Here is a 10,737-nt window from a genome sequence, read left to right as displayed (position 1 = left end):
CTATAAGTCAATATTATGTTCTACCATTCCTTGTACATATCAGATACTTCATTCACTTCGTCATTAGGACCATACAGATCATAAAAAGGAAATGGCAAATCTCCAATTAAAGTTGTTGTCTCAAAAATTGGTCATCTTTGAAAAAAGCCTGTAGATAACTTGGCACCATTTACTCATGATCAACCTAAAAATAGACATAAATTGCTTCAAACAAAGAAAAGACTGGGATTTAATAAAGAAAATTGCTGCTTGGAGATCAAATTAAGCACCTACATTCCTTTCCTGAAGGAAAGTCTATAAACTTGAATGTCTATAAAAATTGAAAAAGCAAAATCAGTGATAGAGCATCAACAATGAATTCCCAGGCAATTAATGGTGTATAATCAGAATTTAATTTACAAATTACACGGCCATATTTATTATATACCACTGTTTTAACAGATTAAGTCGATAATTAAGATGGACATGGTTCGAAGACCCTGCTTCTACGAAACAAGATCACCAATTCTGATTCCAATAATCCAACCCCGATACTATTGATTATATAGAAATCCAAGCACGTACGGAATCCCTCATGAAATTAGATTACCTATTAGAATCTTGCGACAGTACACCCCTCTCAATCCAGGCCTCCTCTCTAAAGTTCGTTCTGCCATGAATGACCTGAGAAATTGCTACAATTGAATTGAAAACTGAGGCAGGAGTGGACTATTTCCCTCAAGAAATCATATACTCACTACAAAACGAAAATCCACTTGAAGAAACAGATGGTGCTTGAGATGCGAATTGGTCGGGTGAATTCTCTGAGCGTTGTTGATACTCTCTGCAAAGAATCGGGAAGATTGGGAATTGGGGGTTGGAGGCTTAGAAAATGGTGAATCACTTGACTTAATCTCAGGTGTCCAAGCTCATTAAAACTGATCCAACGGCTTTCAGTGTGTCCCTCAAATTGGCCAAAAATAGGTTTCCCTCATTGGAAGGGGACTGTGTGTGTGTCTATATATATATATATATATATATATATATATATATATATATATATTCCCACTTCCCTTGCCAAATGATCTCATGAAACTGAGTGTGCTTCTATCCTCATTTTCTTTGTTTGAAAACAAGAGTGTCTGAGTATGAGTTTGGCTCCTCTTTGGAGGCTTTTCATGCTTATCTTACTTTTCGTGAATTTGCTATTGTTCCAACTTGCAACAATCCTGCTAAGGAAAGAACTTCGCTGACCAGCCCTGGTCAGGGTGGGCTGACCACAGCCAATGAAAATTTGACAGCTGTCCATTTATAAAAAAATAAAAAATTGCTAATTGAAACCCCAAACAGATAAAATAGATCTCATTTACCGTCTTGGATAACCCCCCCCCCCCCTCTCTCTCTCTCTCTCTCTCTCTCAATGCGGGTTTTCTTTCCATCGATGGGTATTGGATTCGAAGAGATGGAGCGATGGGTATTGGATTCGAAGAGATGGAGCGATGGGTATTGGAATCGAAGCGAGACGATGGGTACTGGATCACTGATTGGGTGGTATAAAATTTTGTTTCAATGTTCTAATCCAAAGAGTTCGATCATCAATTCTGGGTAATTAGATTTCGATTTGTGTTCTCGTTTAGCTTCTTGAAACTCTTTGACAAAAGTTGGTTACTTGATTCTAATTGGATACCCTGTTGCAGGTTAATGGATAGTGAAAATTGTACTGGATTGCTCTATTGAAGAACAAATGAGTCTGGATTGCTCTATTGAAGAACAAATGAGTCTCTACTATGCGTGTAGAATTCGATGTTTGTTCTGTGATGGTTCAATTTTGGTTTGCAATTTGTGTATCAATGCTCTCAGATTTATTAGAGATTTACATGTATTTTTGACATCTTTGGGATTTTGGTTGTTATCTTTGCGGTTTTGGTTGTTATCTTGTAAGAATGTTGCAGTAATCTGCATAGCCAATTGTATTCATTATTTGCTACCGCAGCAAAAACAGAGAGTAGAAGTTCACAAAGGATTGAAATTGAAAAAAAGATTATGATAAATGAAGAACCAAATGTCCGTAATGACCAAAACCCAATGGAACATGTATATCAAGGGTTGAAATGCAAAAATATATCGCTTGAACGAGGATCATTGTACAATGCTTAACAACTTGTCCAAGAAGATCGCATTCTCTAAAACAATCACAAGAAGTTCAACCAAGTGTTGTAAAGCTTGAAAACCAACAACGGATATCAACATACACAAATATTGGTATAGGATGTGGAACAATAATGAACAAAAGCCGAGTTGCAAAGGAAATGAGTAAGCATTAATTCTCCCAGTTACAATGCAAATCACAAGCACAAAAACTAGCTTGTTAACAACGGATATCAACATACACAAATATTGGTATAGGATGTGGAACAATAATGAACAAAAGCCGAGTTGCAAAGGAAATGAGTAAGCATTAATTCTCCCAGTTACAATGTAAATCACAAGCACAAAAACTAGCTTGTTAAAGGGTGTACATCCGAAGGCACAAATTGACCCAGTTGAAGAGTAAATCGATCATCTTGAAAAAGGGTAAAATCCCAATCAAATTCTATTAAATTTACGGACTTTCCATTTCACAGAACACCTTTTGCACCAAAATCAGATAGCAAAACTGAAGCACATTCATTCATACACGGTCTTCTCCAAAATAACTTAAACTATAAAAAGGACCCTTTAGAAAAGTTAACGGTTGCTAGTTCAATACAATATCAGCTGTTGACTAAAGCTTCTATAGACAAATAAGCTTCAGCAGTATCCAAAAGCAAATAAGCTTCAGCAGGTCGTCATCCAAAATCTCATCCTCTTGACTCAGCATTCACCCCACGCCTGAGGTCCCAAGTTCCAATCTCACCTTCCCAAACACAGTTATCAAAGAGATGAATAGTCAACAACAATGTTCTCTCGAAAAATAATGCAACATTGAGAACGACATTGGCCTAAGCATTCCAAGAAAGCATGATAGTAATTGCTGGTTTCTCCTTTGGTCTAAAGAGACGCTGCTACTGAATAACTTCCAATTCATAAAACAAAAGTAATGCTCAAGAAAAAACACAACCAAAAGTAATGCACAGTAATAAACCTAAAGGAAATATTGCTATATATTAATGCACTAAGCCATCCATCATCAGCAACATAGCAGATGCATGTTATATTAAAGCCCTCTGACTCTAAGTCTGGACCTTAATAGATCTAACTTGAAAAGTTTTTCGTTTCCTCCTTTTAGATAAAGAAAATGAGGGCTTTAATATAACATATTTGTGTTATGCAACCTTCACAAAACAAAGGAATCAAAGAATAAAAGAATCATTATAGCAAATCAAATAATTGAGCTAAAACTCCTCAGCGAACATAAAAGAATCAAATCAGCATAATAGCATAACTCAGTTCCAATTCATACTGGTAACTGCAAGTGTTTAAATATGACTATAACAGCATAACTTATCATGATATACCATAAAGATGCTCACAAATGACATACAATAAGACATGAAAATTATAACGTCATAATATGAAGATGTTCTTACTTGAGTCAAAACACCAGATAGTTGAACATCACATTCACTATTTTGCTGTGTTTCTGAACTGACCAAAATGCTCTCAAATTCCTACAAATGGTTCCACACTCATTTGTTCTTCAATAGAGCAATCCAGTACAATTTTCACTATCCATTAACCTGCAACAGGGTATTCAATTAGAATCAAGTAACCAACTTTTGTCCAAGAGTTTCAAGAAGCTAAACGAGAACACAAATCAAAATCTAATTACCCAGAATTGATGATCGAACTCTTTGGATTAGAACATTGAAACAAAATTTTATACCACCTAATCAGTGATCCAGTACCCATCGTCTCGCTTCGATTCCAATACCCATCGCTCCATCTCTTCGAATCCAATACCCATCGCTCCATCTCTTCGAATCCAATACCCATCGATGGAAAGAAAACCCGTATTGAGAGAGAGAGAGAGTCTCTGAGAGGGGGGGGGGGTTATCCAAGACGGTAAACAAGATCTATTTTCTCTGTTTGGGGTTTCAATTAGCAATTTTTTTTTTTTTATAAATGGACAGCTGTCAAATTTTTATTGGCTGTGGTCAGCCCACCCTGACCAGGGCTGGTCAGCGAAGTTCTTCCTCCTGGTAATATCACTTTCGAGGAGAGACTCAACAGCCTTAAATATGCAAATCGGGCTCTCGCCAGGATGAACACTGGCATCTTCATTTTCAATTAGATTCAGAAGACAGCTGAATCTGACTCCACTTTCACGTTTAAGAATATAGAGCTCATGGCAAGATTCAAACCAGTAAATAATAATCCCCAAGCCCCTCAACCTGCAGAACTTCTCCACTACCAATAGAGTACATGAAAGCATTAACGCATTCACCAAATCATTCCTTATGACACCACTAGCCCCAACCATACGCTGCAAAGTTCTAGAGCCATCCATATAGAGCTCAAACGATCGAGCATTAGGCTTTTTGATCGGACGAATATTTTCTATGTTTTTAGTGCATTTCTCTCTACATTGTACTTAGTTATTCTCTTAACATTATCATTTCTAACTTAGTTTTGTGTTTTTAGGTACATTTGAGCTCTAAATGAAGGAAATGAGCTAAGAAGAGCTAGAAATGAAGGCAAGGAGGAAATGTGGCACATAAATGATCAGAAATGGAGAAATGAAGCTTTCCTAATCCTACCAGGAAAAGGAATCCCAGTTGAAGTAGGAATCCTAATACAACTAGGAGTGGGCTCGGAAAAATGATGTTCGGAAATGAGAAATGACAGAGTCCTAGTTAGAGTAGGAGTCCTGGTGGTGCTAGGAGATGTTGTGGCTTCAAGATGATTCAAGTCTTCAAGATAGTTCAAGAATATTCTAGAATGCACAAGGAATTTCGGCAATTGAAGGAATAGGCTTTGAAGTTGTCCAATTGAGAAGCCTAGCCCAAAGATTGAAGCATGTGACTTGCACATGAGTTTATAGACCTTTTTTGACGTCTTGGAGAAGTCCTAAATCAATTCTAGTTGGGTTTTTCCGTGAAAAATAAAGAAGATTCAAGAAGATTTCGGAAATCCCAAAAAGGGAGAGTTTTTAGGAATCTGCCTATGCAAATCAGTCAACTTCGACAGAGCTCTGAGGACAGCTCAGAACTCCAAAAATTTCTATCTATATATTGGAAATCTACGGATGTTTAGTTTCCATAGGTTTTTACAGTTCGTTAATATCAATTTTCTAGAAGAAGTTATGGCCGATTTAGTACACGGAGGTCAATCTGCCCGGAAATCGGTTTTCTAGACGAAGTTTCGGATGAGAATATCTTTTGGGACGAGTTTGGGAAGGTCTCCACTCCATATTTGATCTGATTTTGAGGATATATTGCAGCCATGATGATGTGGACCTATGAGAAAATTCAAAAGGAAGTCTACATCAACACAAAGAAGGAAGGAGAATCAGAATTGAAGACAAAGAGCTAGGGTTTGACGTCTAGAGCTTCTCTACACACACACACACACCTATTTTGGACGTTTTTAATATTCCTTCACTCCATTCAGCCATCTCTCTCCCTCCATACACGTCCATCTCTTCCATAACTCAAAAATATCATACAACCCTGAATCAAATACGCAATCCTCCCCTTTTCTCTCTCAAGATTTCGTCATCCTCTCTTCAAGTCAAGAAGCCATGAAGCAAAGCTCCATCATCCATTCAACATCCTTGCCGGGGTCCTCATCTTGCCTCCACCACCTTTGAAGCTTTCTTGCGTTCTTGAGATCTTCAAAAGTGTAACCATGTCCTTTTCTAGTTTAATTTCGGTTTTCTTTTCTTGTAATTCAAAACAGATTTTTGTTTTGTTATTTTGGATGTTTCAAATTCTTGTTAGATTAAAGTTTGGATGTTAAAGATTGATTTCCAATAGCCATGAAGCATGTTTTATTTTAGGTTTTTCAGATTATAATTTTCGATTTCAATTATGCCATAATTGTTTGTTGATTTTATGCTTCAATCCCACCTTTTATGTGTCTATGTTCTTTGGTGCGCAACTTAGAATTATAACCATGTAATTGCATCCAAATTAAGATATGCTAGCATTCTAGGTCTTAATTGCTTAAGTGGAAAACCTATAATTCCTTAGGTAAATCAACAATGAGCTTTGCATGATAAGATTAGTGTTCTAACTTGTTGTCTTTGCTTAAATCAATCAAACTTCCACATGTTCTTAATGCGTTAGTTGTGTTTTGTTGGGGAATTGATCACTCACTAGCTTTGCATGATTAATAGGGTTAATTATGGTGCGTTCATCTAGTTAATCTAATTAAGGGAAGTAATAAGAACTTATGCATGCGTTCATGGTTTATTCTTGATTGATTTCTTTCTATGATATGTTTGATTCGAAAATTATGTTTGATAATCTTCTTAGTGTGTTAATGGTTGTTAATTATATCTCTACTTCCTCCATTCATCTACTTTTACTTTGATTTAGATTTGTTTGATCACTTGTATAATATTTAGTAATTAGATTAGAATATAAATACTTTCGAAATCCCCCTTATCTTGTAATTTTCGTATATACTTATACTTTGTTTTATTTTTCTTTTATACTTTGTGAATAATACTAATTTGTTTAACGTTTTTGACAGGAAGTATACCCCAATCCCCGTTTTAGAAAGATACCCTACTTACTCATACTACAATTCGATGCAGGGTTTAAATTAACACTCATTTTGAGTGTATCACTTTTGACCAGGCTAACAATTCGGTCCTGCGAGTCCATCCCTCTGAGAAATACTAGTTGACTTCCAAGCACCATATATATTCAATGATAATCTCAACAATATTGTAAGGAGTTTTGAAAGTGGAATTGAAAAAAAAAAAAAATCCCCTTGTTCCTCCTCCACTTCCAGATAAACCAACAACAGAGAATAAGCATAGTATTATATTCCAAAGAAGAAGATGATGCATTGCATAAAAATCTGACATACACTAGCAGTAATCCAGCCATTCCAATTTAAATGAGAGGGAAAGTACCTTGCATTAACCAATAGCTTTCGAAACCGGCTTGAGCATTGGCACAGTCACACAAGAGATGACACTAATATCTGGATTACCCTGCTAAAAAGAACAACTAAGCTTACACAGTTAGAGAGCAGCCTACAACAAATATGCATAACTAGTTATACAGAGAAACGCACAACGTTAATAACAGAGAGAGAATGAATGAATGAATTAAAATCAGCAAAGAGATATGGTGGTTGGATGGAGACAATCGAGGAGTTGACTGCGGCACAAGGGACATGTGTTCTTGTCCATAACCAACCATCGAACAACACATGATTTGTGGAAGGCATGAGAGCACGGGGTTCGAATGAGAGTACTAGTCCCATCAAAGTCTTCCATACAAAGAGTGCACTTATCCGAATTCTTCTTGGCCACAAAGCTATTAGCCATGAATTTGTCTAGAACAGTTGAACCTTCAACAGTAGATGAAATTCTCGTAAACAAAGCATCCAAGTCAGTACTGGAATCAAGACCGCCGCTTTGACCAACTTCAGCAGTGATGCAGAAGGGCATTGTCGCCGAATGAGGAGGAGGAGTCGCAAGAGCTAAAATCTGGGGGCCAGATCCTCATATAGAGTCAGAATCCTGGGTTTAAGGAAAGATGGGAGAGTGCTTAAATGTGCCCTAAAATTTACCTAAACAGCAAATTGTTTCCATATATATCACAACAACAAGGCGAAAATGATCTCACCGCATAGACATTAGAATCCGAATCTTGCGGTGTTGCAATTCCTCGGCGAATTGTTGCCGTTCTATCCTCAGGGCCTAGAGGATAAAGTCGGAGTCTAGCCAAGATAGGGCGAAAACCCTTTCTAGATTAACCCTGACATCGTCGTCGACTGAACCGATTTGGCATTTTCAGGTGGCTCTGCCTCTGCCTCTGTGCGGGGGCATCGGTGATGAGGATGGTTGCGATTCCAGTGGTGGTGGAGTACCTTGCTGTGAATCTGAGGGTACCAAACACAAGGAGACCTCTCAAGCTTCATTGGGAGGCCCATTTGATAGATTGATCCTGATCCTATTTTCCAATTGATCGAAACCCTTAACTATTAATTTGAGATCTAAGAACTGAGAGATTTGGGGGAGAGCGAGATTTAATCGATTGCGAGAGAAATTGCAATTGGGATTGGGAGCAAATCTGCAGGGGTTTACGCATATTTATTCCAGAGGAAATGAGACCGTTGCACCTTATGGATGTTCATGCGTTTCCAGCTGCCACGTGTTTCCAACAGCCATGAACGCTTCCATTTTTTTTTCTTCCCCTTATTTGTAAAAGATGATCAAAGCATTAGGTGGTGGGTGCTCTAACTACTGAGTTAACACCACTTCGTCAGCTTTTACGTGCTTCCAGCTGATACGACGCGCTTTTGCAATTCGTTGCTTTATATATATATATATATATATATATATATATATTTGAAATTGTAGTTTATTTATTTTTCCTTTAAATTTTAATCTTTTTTTTTTCCCAGTAAGAATCATCTCAAGATAAATTTTATAAATGCAAGTGTTGTTATTTTGCTCTCGATTGGACATTAAATTAACCATTATCCTTTGACTAATCTCTGGTGAGTCTACCTAAAGAAATTAAATAATATGTTAAAAATTTGCCTTGTCTTGATATCACTACAACTAAAAAACCAAACACGTGACACTAGTCCTTATCGAAAAAAAAAACACGTGACACTAGTTATACGATGTCACACACATTTCCGTGGTTTGAATGATTTTGATTTATTGAGATGATGCTTTTAAAATATCGGTCTTATGGTATAAATTCAACCAACGACTGCCTTTGCTAATTGACTTACACAACTAACCAAATTATTATACACTTGATACATCTTATGGTCCATTTACAATTGATATTATATTGTACACTTTAACCACTTGATAACAGTTATTGTGATCCATTTGCCCACTTTCCAATATATGACAAGATAAGAGTTAGTTTCATGCTAATCATATGATCAACTGATATCCTTATGTCATAAATTCACTTACAATGACATTAGGAGAACTTCATTGACTATGAATCATTTACAATGAGTTATAGAGAGCACAAAGGCTTCCTATACTAGACTTCACAATAAATGTTACGTCCTGAACCAAAATTTTTCATGTTTAATTATTATTAAACGATGAATGACAATTTTGTTTACGTTTTAAATTGTTTTCGGTACTTTTAGTTGCCCTAAAAGTTGACTTTTTTTTTTTTTTTTTCTGGAAAAAATTTGAGAAACTTCCTTCTTGAATGTCGTAGATGATGTTAAGCAGAACGCGTGCATATGTGGTACGTAAAATTTGGAGTTTGTATGCGAAAGTTATGAGCGAAATACTAAAGCCACTGTTGAAGTAAAATTCTATAAATTTCAAAAAGTTACGGTAGTAGGTTAGAACCTACCACACAGGTAACTCCCTCTCTCTCCCCTCCCCGAGCTTTCTCTTTCCCGCGTCGGACTCTTCCATTTTTTCTCCAATTTGCCGCCGTCTGGCCACCAAAAGGCGAGCCCCCGGTGGCAATCGACTCGCCTCGTCCTCCCCAACACGGCTGTGGTTGTGGGTCACGGCAATTTGGCTGGAGAAGAGAGAATCGAGGCCAAGAACATCACTGTAGCAATTTGGCATTTTCCGACAAATTCTCTCACTTCCAGCCATTTCCCACGACCAAACCAGGTCTAATCAGAGCACCTTGAGCCGTAGAACATTTCCCCTCAAGCTTCCAGCTTCAATTTACAGTGTGGAGGAAGAATCGAAGAAATTTCCAATTCTAGGGCTTGAAATTTCTGGGTTTTGTTCACTGGCAAATCTCGAGCACTTCAAGGTAAAATTAGAATTTGTCATAATTGAGAAAAGTGTTGGGCTTGTTGAGTAGGTGTACCTACCAAAATTTGGTGGCCATCAGAGGTGGTAGCCAGCCCACGGGCCTAAAAATTGCCCTACAAATTGTAAATCGATGAATCGATATTTTTGGTGAAGTTTGGATAGAATCTAATGAGAATCGAAGGCTTTGGATGTAGAGGAGATGATTAGAAATTCAATTTCTAGTTTTTGTAAATTAAATTTCCGTCCTGTATTTATGTGTTTATGGATTATAATTGTACAGGGCGACGTACTGATCTATCGCTCGACGAGGAAATCCGTACGAGCGATCGCCTAAATCATACTGTGAGTGGACTTTTATTTTAAATAATGATGCATGCAATTATTTTTCAGAAATAATGATTGATTTATTTAAGGATTAAATACTCGTTACTCCTCATACTTTTTCTTGAAAAACAGTTTGGTCCCTCACCTTTTAAATTAAACTGAATAGTCCTTATTCTCTCTAATTCTCATATAACAAGTCCAAATGATATGAAATGACTATTATGCCCCTCATTTTATTGTTTTCTCTATTTTTTTTTTTTTAAATTCTCCCTTTTTTTTTAATACTCTCTCTCTCTCTCTCCCCCTCTCCCTGTCTCTCCAACCTCGACAAGCTGCTCCTGAAATCGGCTCCACCCCAACCTCCCCAACTCGACTGGCAACCCAGGATTTCTCTCCCTCTCTCCTAGCCTCACGGTCTCTCACTCTCTCTCCCTCAACCTCTCTTCTTCTTAACTTCCTCTGCCATCATTGAAGACCACCACTTCTGGCCACCATTTCACAGCACCACCATC

At 37.4% G+C, this 10,737-nt stretch overlaps 2 long non-coding RNA genes across 2 annotated transcripts; one reads left to right on the top strand and one right to left on the bottom strand.

Moving 5' to 3' along the window:
- Positions 1-1,357: 1,357 nt before the first annotated feature.
- On the top strand, positions 1,358-1,982 carry LOC121050382. The gene is made up of 2 exons (XR_005802802.1): positions 1,358-1,584; positions 1,677-1,982. It is a non-coding gene; the product is annotated as an uncharacterized LOC121050382 (long non-coding RNA).
- Positions 1,983-2,541: 559 nt separating this feature from the next.
- LOC112179808 lies at positions 2,542-4,021 on the bottom strand. Its single transcript, XR_002927907.2, has 3 exons — positions 3,791-4,021; positions 3,549-3,698; positions 2,542-2,875 (listed from the first exon to the last, which is right to left on the bottom strand). It is a non-coding gene; the product is annotated as an uncharacterized LOC112179808 (long non-coding RNA).
- Positions 4,022-10,737: the final 6,716 nt, after the last annotated feature.

Source organism: Rosa chinensis, chromosome 7, assembly GCF_002994745.2.
Source record: "Rosa chinensis cultivar Old Blush chromosome 7, RchiOBHm-V2, whole genome shotgun sequence".
Classification (NCBI taxonomy): domain Eukaryota; kingdom Viridiplantae; phylum Streptophyta; class Magnoliopsida; order Rosales; family Rosaceae; genus Rosa; species Rosa chinensis.
Note: the sequence above shows the minus strand (reverse complement) of the source record. Positions and strands in the feature narration are given on the sequence as shown.